General features: G+C 42.1%; 1 long non-coding RNA gene across 1 annotated transcript; it reads right to left on the minus strand.

Annotated features, from left to right (window-relative positions):
• Nucleotides 1-972: 972 nt before the first annotated feature.
• LOC133505213 (uncharacterized) lies at nt 973-8839 on the minus strand. The gene is made up of 3 exons (XR_009796175.1): nt 8645-8839; nt 1958-2269; nt 973-1659 (listed from the first exon to the last, which is right to left on the minus strand). It is a non-coding gene; the product is annotated as an uncharacterized LOC133505213 (long non-coding RNA).
• Nucleotides 8840-11432: the final 2593 nt, after the last annotated feature.

Below are 11432 nucleotides of genomic sequence, written 5' to 3' on the forward strand. Positions count from 1 at the left end.
TGCATTGCTAATACAGTGAGAAGTGTCAGGTTAAAGTCCTTTCAGATTCACTCTGTCGCCGTGTTTCTCATCTGTTACGTATGAGAGATTTCTATTATTAGTAGTACTGTATTATCCTTCACAATAGACTTTCTTCCTCTACTGTTTTTCTTGACCCTGAGCCTCATTACAATTTAATAATCACTAGTTTCTCTCTGCTTGTTCACAGACAAAAGGCACTCATCAGATTTTCTAAATGTTTCAAAGCCATATGTTCTTTTTGGAGCCAAAAATAAGTTTTACAGGAATCTTTTTTCTCTCGACACGCTATTGACGGTTTTCCATTCGCTAAAGCAAGAGACAATATAAGGTGATATTTGTGGTACCTAGCCAGCAAAAGTGTACTAATCAGGTCCCATATGGTTGGCATAAAGTACTTCTGACTGCTTATTGTTGCAGCAGATGGGCATGACATCACCCTACTCTGCTGTCGTGTCTGTCCATGAGCGTTGAAACTCACAGTTCTGATGACTGGGCATTCAAACCCCAGCCCCGCTTGTCTGGAGTTTGCATGTTCTCCCCGTATCTGCATGGCTTTTCTCCGGGCACTCTGATTTCCACCCGCATTCCAAAAAAATAAACTAATTGGAGAGTCTAAATTGCCCTTAGGTGTGACTGTAAGTGTGACTGTTCTATGTCTCCTGGTATCCTGCGATTGGCTGGTATGCACTTCAGGGTGTAATCCTCCTCCTACCCATTGACAGCTAGGATAGACTCCAGCACTTCCGTGACCCTTGTGAGCATAAGCAGCTCAGAAAATGAATGGAAGGTGAGAACACAACTCTACAGGAAATACATTAGAGTCATTGGGTTATCAAGGAGGAATAAAATCCAACCATTTTTATAGCTAACTGGACACAATTTAAGGGAAAAAAACCCAAAACATTTATTCTTACCTCTGTTGAAGCACAACAAACCCCTGACAATATTTGAAACTCGTCCCGCTCAAACAGAGGCATACTTCAAGATTCCTCCCATTTTCACCACAGTAAAATACATACAAGTCACAGACACCATTTTGAGAGCCAGATGGCTGTTGCCCACCTGCACAAAGTCTGTTTATAAATTAGTGTGTGGGCGAGTGTGTGGGTGGGATCAATCAATCGATGCTAAAGGATATTCAATGTCACAGTGTTAGCTCTTCTATGAGCCAGGGGAAAATGGATGAATGTTAAAGAGCATCTAAATTCTACAATATGTGTAAAGTATACTAATTGCTCAATTGACTCTGTGTCTCACATTTTGGTTGGATTTGTGTCAGAGAATACAGCAGCTGTTCTGTTTGCATGTTGAATTTAGACAGGCTTATCTGTATTAGGGATGAATGTAATGTGTGGGTTTCAATATGTTGTGGAAACTGACCACACAAACTACTTTGCTCAACACGTGACCAATGTTTTTTATCTATCCATCCATCATGTACCGCTTTTCCGGGTCAGGTCGGGGGGGAAGTAGCTTCAGCAGGGATACCCAGACTTCCCTTTCCCCAGCCACTTCTTCCAACTCTTCCGGAGGGATCCCAAGGCGTTCCCAAGCCAGCCGAAAGACAGTCTCTCCAGTGTGTCCTTGGTCGTCCTCAATGTTTTCTAGGGCTTAATTATTTTTGACATCTTGCCGAATCTAAAAGTAGGACAAAATAGGCAAACTGAGGTACTAAAACGCTTGTTAAAACTAGAATTTTCTCCTGAAAATGTATTTATTACTTGGATACCAACAGCTCTCACATAATATGATCTAAAGCTATAGGTATAGCTGTATTATAGTACTAATAGCTAATAATATTTGACAAAGCTGGGTATCGAGAATCATCTTTTTTCCTTCCTATACTAATAAAAAGACACTGTGTGTGCTATTTTTAATCAACATCAATCTCATGTTCCACCAGACCGTTTACAAAGTATAATCAACATTTTATTACCATTCCATAATCATCATCTTCATCTTCATTGCACTTTAATTTCCTCACACTTTTAGTTCTCTGCAATGGAAGCGCCTGCCAGCTTGACCACTTAAGAGGGAAAATGACTCATCATTCTCTATTACCAGGGATTGTGTGTGTGTGCGCGTATGGGGAAGGATGTGTGTCTTGTGTCCAGCTCCTTAACTTGTAGACCAATGACTTCCAGATGTTCATCCATCTCTTTAGGTAGTCCGCACTGAACGGTGAACTCTCTCTTGTCTGCGAGGGATGGGCAGCCATCATTCATTCTTATTGGCCTCCAAGTGATGACTGTGACCACACACACATACACGCACGCACACACGCACACACACACACACACAGACACACACACACACACACACAGACACACACACACACACACACACACACACACACACACACACACAGAAAGTTCAGCAAACAAGAGCCACATGTGAAAGTTGGCATTAACCCATAAACCATTATAAACTTGTAAGTTATATATGTGAGCAATTCCATACTTGAGCACACAAACACGAACACTGATGCACAGGATATTTTAACCACACCGCCCACTTCCCAGGCACACATGGATGGATGGAGTTTTACTTTGTCACATGGAGAACAAGTCTGTCTTCTTGACGCTATTTTTTTTCCTTTGCTACCTTAGCAATAAACCTCTTTTATGCGATAATAAGTGAGTGCCAGTGGAGACCAATTCATCAAATTCCTTTTTTAGTGGGCCTCAGTGGAGGGAAGGAGCTAAAATCCCCTTGTAGGAGTTATCAGTCCTGTTTTAAATAAAGGCCCAACTTGAATGTTAAGTTACAATGATGTATACATACAACATTAGTTGATTGTATTTATTCTTTTAGTTTTCATCATTCAGCAGGTGTATATATTGAGTAGGCTCGATTGCTAAATTTAGACGCCTAAGAATGAGTTGATGATGAAAGAATACAAAGCCACAAAAGAGAAAATGAGAAGTGATAAATAAGAGAGTGCAGAACATGGAACAAGATTATTAATATTAAAATAATGTGGCTAACAGCCTCTCTGTTTGCTCCTCTGTCAGAAACCACAATGACAGGACTGGAACACACTGATATATTGGCAGGCAATCATCAGGAGTTGGAAGGTGCTAACGGGACTTTTTGGTTCGTGTGTGTGTGTGTACGTGTGCGTGTGTGTGAAGTTATTTTTCATGCAAAAAATGCTACATTCCGGAGCACACTCTTCAGAATAAAAGGCTACAAGCTTAAAATATGAAGTCAAGGTAAAACCTGCACCAATAAACTATTTCTCGTGACAAAACATTCCGGTTTCAGGTTCAATCCCGGCCCTCCCTGTATGGAGTTTGCATGATCTCCCCGTGCCTGCGTAGGTTTTTGCCGTACACTCGGGTTTCCTCCCACATCCCAAAAACATGCAACATTAATTGGACACCCTATATTGCCCCTACGTGTGATTGTGAATGTGAGTGTGGCTGTTTTTCTCAAAATGTGTCCTGCGATTGGCTGGCAACCAGTTCAGGGTGTACCCTGCCTCCTGCCCATTCACAGCTGGGATAGGCTCCAGCACTCCCTCGACCCTTGTGAGGATAAGCGGCTAAGAAAATGGATGGATGGATGGATGGATGGATGGATGGATAGAAAAAGCCAACTGGGTTACTGCCACAGACATCGCCTTTTAGTTCATAAGCAGGATATTGATGCTGGTTACAAAGAACGCTGTGTCAAATGTTCAGTTCAGTCAATGGTGCAGGCTATTAAGAAAATGGATGTGCATGAATTGGACTCCCTTTATTTAAAGCATGCATACTTTTTTGACCCATTCCCTTAAAAGAACCGGAATTGAGAATGATTTGGAAACAGAATCGACATAAGGATCTGGAATGGGAACAGGAATCATTCAAATTCAAACGATGCCCAACTCGAACTGGACACTGTATTCAAATTGTAAACTAAACAAAAAAACACAAATACATCACAATAATAATAATAAAAAAACATTATTGAATACTTTCCAGCCAAAATGAGTCAAAAATTAGTATTATAGCATGTAGGCCGGTCCCAAGCCCGGATAAATGCAGAGGGTTGCGTCAGGAAGGGCATCCGTCGTAAAAACTGTGCCAAACAAATATGAGCGTTCATCGAAAGAATCCCATACCGGATTGGTCGTGGCCCAAGTTAACAACGCCCGCCCCCGGCACTGCTAACCTGCAGGGCGTCGGTGGAAATTCAGCTACTGTGGGTCGAAGACAAAGAAGAGGAGGAAACCGGATCCATCATCAGAAGAAAAAGAGGAATGCACAGAACCTACAACTGAGTGTAGGGACTTTGAATGTTGGGACTATGACAGGAAAAGCTCAGGAGTTGGTTGACATGATGATAAGGAGAAAGGTTGATATTCTGTGCATCCAAGAGAGCAGGTGGAAAGGTAGTAAGGCTAGAAATTTGGGAGCAGGGTTTAAATTATTCTACCACGGAGTAGATGGGAAGAGAAATGGAGTAGGGGTTATTTTAAAGGAAGAGCTGGCTAATAATGTCTTGGAGGTGAAAAGAGTATCAGATCGAGTGATGAGACTAAAATTTGAAATTGAGGGTGTTATGTATAATGTGGTTAGCGGCTATGCCCCACAGGTAGGATGTGACCTAGAGTTGAAAGAGAAATTCTGGAAGGAACTTGATGAAGTAGTTCTGAGCATCCCAGACAGCGAGAGAGTTGTGATTGGTGCAGAATTCAATGGACATGCTGGAGGAGGAAACAGCGGTGATGAAGAAGTGATGGGTAAGGACGGCATCCAGAAAAGGAACTTTGAGGGACAGATGGTGGTGGACTTTGCAAAAACGATGGAGATGGCTGTAGTGAATACTTATTTCCAGAAGAGGGAGGAACATATAGTGACCTACAAGAGCGGAGGTAGAAGCACGCAGGTGGATTATATTTTGTGCAGACAATGTAATCTGAAGGAGATTACTGACTGTAAAGCAGTGGTAGAGGAGAGTGTAGCTCGCCAGCATAGGATGGTGGTGTGTAGGATGGTAGGAAGATTAAGAAGACAAAGGTAGAGCAGAGAACCATGTGGTGGAAGCTGAGAAAGGAAGAATGTTGTGCGGCCTTCCGGAAAGAGGTGAGACGGGCTCTCGATGGACAACCGAAGCTCCCGGAAGACTGGACGACGCCAGCCAAGGTGATCAGAGAGACAGGCAGGAGAGTACTTGGTGTGTCATCTGGTAGGAAAGGGGAGAAGGAGACTTGGTGGTGGAACCCCAAAATACAGGGAGTCATACAAGGAAAGAGATTAGCGAAGAAGAAGTGGGATACTGAGAGGACTGAGGAGAGGCGAAATGAGTACATCGAGATGCGACGTAGGGCAAAGGTAGAGGTGGCAAAGGCTAAACAAGAGGCATATGAAGACATGTACACCAGGTTTGACATGAAAGAAGGAGAAAAGGATCTCTAAAGGTTGGCCAGACAGAGGGATAGAGATGGGAAGGATGTGCAGCAGGTAAGGGTGATTAAGGATAGAGATGGAAATGTGTTGACTGGTGCCAGTAGTGTGCTAAATAGATGGAAAGAATACTTTGAGAAGTTGATGAATGAAGAAAATGAGAGAGAAGGAAGAGTTCAAGCGGCAAGAGTGAGGAACCAGGAAGTGGAAATGATTACTAAGGGGTAGTCAGAAAGGCAATACAAAGGATGAAAAATGGAAAGGCAGTTGGTCCTGATGACATACCGGTAGAGGTATGGAAGCAACTTGGAGAGATGGCTGTGACCAACTTATTCAACAGAATACTAGCGGACGAAAATATGCCTGAAGAATGGAGGAAAAGTGTTCTAGTTCCCATTTTTAAGAACAAAGGGGATGTTCAGAGCTGTGGGAACTATAGAGGAATAAAGTTGATGAGCCACACAATGAAGTTATGGGAAGTATCTGCGAGCAACAGAGTGGTTTCATGCCTAGAAAGAGTACCACAGATGCATTATTTGGCTTGAGGATGCTAGTGGAAAAGTACAGAGAAGGTCATAAGGAGCTACATTGTGTCTTTGTGGATCTTGAGAAAGCCTACGACCAAGAGAGGAACTGTGGTACTGCATGCGTAAGTCTGGTGTGGCAGAGAAGGATGTTAAAATAGTACAGGACATGTATGATGGCAGCAGAACAATGGTGAGGTGTGACAGAGGAATTTAAGGTGGAGGTGGGACTGCATCAGGGATCAGCTCTGAGCCCCTTCCTGTTTGCAGTGGTAATGGATAGGCTGACAGATGAGGTTAGACTGGAATCCCCTTGGACCATGATGTTCGCAGATGATGTTGTGATATGCAGTGAATGCAGGGAGCATGCAGAGGAACAATTAGAAAGATGGAGACATGCACTGGAAAGGAGAGGAATGAAGATTAGCCGAAGTAAAACAGAATATATGTGTGTGGATGAGAAAGGTGGAGGGGGAAGAGTGAGGCTACAGGGAGAAGAGATACCGATGGTGGAGGACTTCAAATATTTAGGGTCAACAATCCAGAGAAATGGTGAGTGTGGTAAGGAAGTGAAGAAACGGGTCCAAGCAGGTTGGAACAGCTGGCGAAAGGTGTCTGGTGTGTTATGTGACAGAAGAGTCTCTGCTAGGATAAAGGGCAAAGTTTACAAAACAGTGGTGAGGCCGGCCATGATGTACGGATTAGAGACAGTGGCACTGAAGAAACAACAGGAAGCAGAAATGGAGGTGGCAGAAATGAAGATGTTGAGGTTCTCGCTCGGAGTCACCAAGTTGGATAGGATTAGAAATGAGCTCATTAGAGGGACAGCCAAAGTTGGATCTTTTGGAGACAGGGTGAGAGAGAGCAGACTTCGATGGTTTGGACATGTTCAGAGGTGAGAGAGTGAGTATATTGGTAGAAGGATGCTGAGGATGGAGCTCCCAGGCAAAAGAGTGAGAGGAAGAACAAAGAGAAGCTTTATGGATGTGGTGAGGCAAGACATGAGGGCAGTTGGGGTTAGAGAGGAAGATGCAGGAGATAGGCTAAGATGGCAAAAGATGACACGCTGTGGCGACCCCTAACGGGACAAGCCGAAAGGAAAAGAAGAAGAAGGCCTGTGTGTGCGTGTGTGTTTGTGTGTGTGTGTGTGTGCTCCTGCGAGCCTGCGTGTGTCTGTGAGCGTCGCACAGTGACAGATGCTGGGTGCATGGCCCCAACCAAATGATGAAGACGATAGCTAATTGCTCAATCACAGGCAATGTAATCTGCCCAATACCATTTTCAGTGTTCCCCAGTGTGCAAGCACCCGACCACCCTACATCCATTTCCCAACCTAAGTGAAGCATCTGTACGACTGAATTAAGTTACAGAAACAGATATTGTGTGGTTAAAAGATATTTTATAGCTAAATACATGTACTGCGTATGTAAATCAGAAATGTTAAAGCTCCTGATTATAATTGTTGCTTTCGGAAGAGTTAAATTTAAGATTTGCATAAATGTATGCAAATGTGCCATCCAATTCTATTTTTCACTTCTTGAAAGGAAGAAGTCCTTGAATTCAATAGACAATTTCAAATCTTATCTGACAAGTGTAATGTCATGAAATGCATTTTATGACACTTTTCAAAGTCGTCTGTAGTCAGATGCTACAATAGCTTTTAATTCAAACCTGTTGAGGTCACGTTAATTGTTTTTTGATGGACAGCCAGCTCCCCTATTCATGAGGAAAACAAAAAAGTTCCAGTGGTAAAGTCTTCTTCGCTTTACGCTGGTCATATTGCACAACAAAAAACACTTTAATCTTCTGTTGGACATGCTTTTGTTTGATGATTATTTCAAAAAAACAATTTCCATTAGAAAATGTAATAACATTAAAAAAAAAAAAAAACAGTGATGGAGCCAGTTTTCCTTGATCATAAAAAATGGAGCATAGTATGTGCCCACAAAAACTGAATGAATGAAACTTGATCTGAATGTTATACGTTCTGAATGTGAATGAGTGGATGGATTTTTTTTTAAACACCTGCTTAAATGTAAAAGTGGGAAACTCCTTAAATACTATATCTCTTGAGTACAGTCCCCTCCAAAAGTAATGAAACAGAAAGGTTAATTCAAGCATTTTTTGTTGTAGCCTTAGACACTTGTTTTTCAGGACAAAAAATGAATATCAGACAAAGGTTCAGAATTTCATGGTGTTTATGTAGATGTGTTAAACTCAGGACAGAGCACCTTTTGTTTGAAGCGACACACTTTTCAAGTGAGCAAAATTTTTTTAACATACATGATTAGATTAACTTGAAGTTAAGAACATTTAATATTCAGTGGCGCTACTATTACTTGCAATAAACTGCACCCCCTTGTTCAATTCATGCTTGTTTTGGGGGATTTCTCCCTTCAGTCTCCTCTTCAGGAGGTAAAATACATGTTCTATTGGATTATGGTACAGTGAATGACTTATCTGGACTAAGACGTTCTACTTTTTCACGAAGTCATTTGTTTTGTTGTCAGTTTGTTTAGCTCATTGTGTTGTTCTATGGTGAAGCTTCTCCTGATTAGTTTGGATGCATTTTTCTACAAATTACCAAAGAAAGTGGAACTATAGACTTCAAAATCCATTCTGTTGCTACTATCATAGTTAGCTCATCAATAAAGACCTTTGACCCTGTTCGAGAAGCAGCGACGCAAGCCAAAGCTATGACATTACCTCCACTATGTTTCACAGATGAGCTTGTGTGATGTCTCGAGACTTTTGTTGGAGGACGCTATTTCTTCCGTGTGTTTGTTTCATTTTGTGTAGTGAGGATGTTGGTTATCCAAATACAGGCTGGAGACTAACAGTTTCTTTGAAGCTTTTACTGACAGAATTTTCTGGGCACAAATAAGTTACAGTCAATGGCTGTAGCAGCTTACAAGTGCGAAGATACATAGGACTTACAGCATTCTCATACTATCAGAAGGGTCCGCATCACAAAAGTATGAAGGGAAAATAAAGAGCATCACAAAGAACATCACAAGAGAGCCCCATTATAAAATAAAGAGCATCACAAAAGACCTGCAAGATAATGACTAAACCAGTTCTAGCTGGTAATAACTGGCACATTCCTACGTCCTGGTCTCCAGTAAACAGTCCAGCAAGGTTCACTTAAGGTTAACTGATGAGTTGGCATGCTTCAAAAATCTGGTTACAATACAATGTTTAACTGAGGGCATGAGGGAGTTACACAGTCATGACTAAATATGAGCAGAAGACACACTTCACTTTCTTTCTCCATACCTTGCCCTTTCCTTCACTTAGGTAGAGGTTATTTTGGGTCTCATCAGTGCATAAAACTTAGTTGCAAAACTTTCCTGGCTCATCTCTCCAATTCTTTCAAAAATGCAATCTTGCCTTCAGATTCATTTTAGCTGATTAGTGGTTTGCATCACAGGGTATGACCTGTATAATTCTTCACTTAAAATTTTCTCCCAACAGTGGATTGTGATGACCATCCCACCCCCACCCCGGCTGGTGGAGGTTGGTACCGATGTTACTAACTGTTTTTGATCATTTTTCACAGTTCTCTCAATGTTTCTGTCATCAAGTGCTATTGAAACCCTTGGCCGATCTGTTCAATGTCTGTTGCTCACCACACCAGCAGTTTCTCTCTTTGTCAGGACATTCTTTATTGTTGTTTTGGCAATGCCCAAAGGTTTCCTTTTTCCCATAGACAGCTTTCTGGTATTCATGTTTGCTTAACAGGTGAAACCCAAAAACAAATCTATCTAATGTTTAAGCAATCACTTGAACAAATAGAAACTCCAATCAGTCACATGTTCCAAAACTTTTGCCCACTTGAAAAGTGGGTGGCTTCAAAAAAAGGTGCATTGTCCTAACTTGTTTAATCCATCAAAATGTAAATAACATTAAAATAAAATCTGTGATTGGGAAGTTTTGTCTAATATTCTTCTTTTGACCAGAAACCCAAATGTCTAAATCTGGAGTCTCAAATCCGCGGGCCACAAATATATTCTGACCCCCAAATTAAGATGAAAGTTAAATGTAAGTGTGGTCCTCCAATTTTATATTAATGTCACTTTTGCAATGTTGTGTGCAGGGCTGACAAACCTACCAATCACGGTAGGGCATATGGCTCTTGGGGACATGACATTACTCGGGCTTGATGCAAGCAGAGAAACATTCTTCTATCAATGAAAGTTACAGCAGCATTGTCTTGGAGAGTATAAGTAGTTTTACACACAACTTGTTTACACTGGCGTCCTTATTTATCTTATTTTGTGTTAAAAATGAAAAAAAACCCAAAACCTTTTCATACATAAAACTGGTCCCTGGTGCAAATAAGTTTGCGGACACCTGCTTCAGATCAGGTATACTCCAACATCAAGCATGGTCACAGAACCATCCCTCTCCCACATTGGCGACCAGACCACATCTTCCTGCTGCTCATCCCTTCATATTTTCCCCTCAGATGCAGATCCAGGCTGCTGATCCAAAGAGTGTGATAGCCTGACCAGAATCTGCAATCAATGTATTTCAGGACTGCTTTCAACAAACCTTTGTACACCAGGACCTGGACAGATCAACTGGGGTTTTACTGGACTATATCAATCAATTCTGTATGGAGACTGTGTGTGTGAGGAAATGCACCAGGGTTTTTCCAAATTCGAAACCCTGGATGACCTTTCACTCCTCAGGGACCATGACATTGTCTTCAGGTCAGGTGACAAACATTTTTACTGCACAGCTCGGGCTGCGCCTGGTTGTATACCCCATGAAGGCTGTTGGCTTGGATGGAGTACCAGGCAAGTGCTCAGAGCATATGCCCACCAGCTGTCCAGCATCTTCTGCAATATATTCAACCTCTCACTGCCCCAAGCAGTCATCCTCACTTGTTTGAAATCCATGACAATCATTCCCGTCCCCAAAGAGAAATCCTTAATCCTCAATGACAATCACCCTGGCATCCTCACACCTGTTATTATGAAGTGCATTGATAGGCTTGTTCTCAAGTACACCAAACTCTGCCCTCCTCTGCCCCCCAATTTTGACTCCCACCAGTTTGCAAACCAGCCGAACAGATCAACAGAGGATGCCATTGGCAAAGCTCTGCATGCTGTGTTGAGTCACCTGGAAAAACCACAGAGCTACACTAGGATTCTTTTTGTGGATTATAGCTCGACCTTTCACACAATCATTCCGGACATTCTGCTAATCGTACTCCACATCTTGTGACCCACCATCACACATGCACCTGGATCAATTTCTCATTTCTCATCCTGATTTCTGAGGACCTCTCCTGGACAGACAACATCTCAGCGGTCATCAAGAAGGTTCAACAGCATTTCCACATACCGAGAGTCCTCAGGAAGAATAACCTGGACACTCAGCAGAGCACAGAAAATTATTAAGGACACTACATCTATGCACCCTGATTATCAACTGTTTGTGCTCCTGCCACCTGGAAAGCGATACAGATGTGCAAAAGCAAGGACCA

Source organism: Syngnathoides biaculeatus, chromosome 8 (assembly GCF_019802595.1).
Source record: "Syngnathoides biaculeatus isolate LvHL_M chromosome 8, ASM1980259v1, whole genome shotgun sequence".
In the NCBI taxonomy this organism is placed as follows: Eukaryota; Metazoa; Chordata; class Actinopteri; order Syngnathiformes; family Syngnathidae; genus Syngnathoides; species Syngnathoides biaculeatus.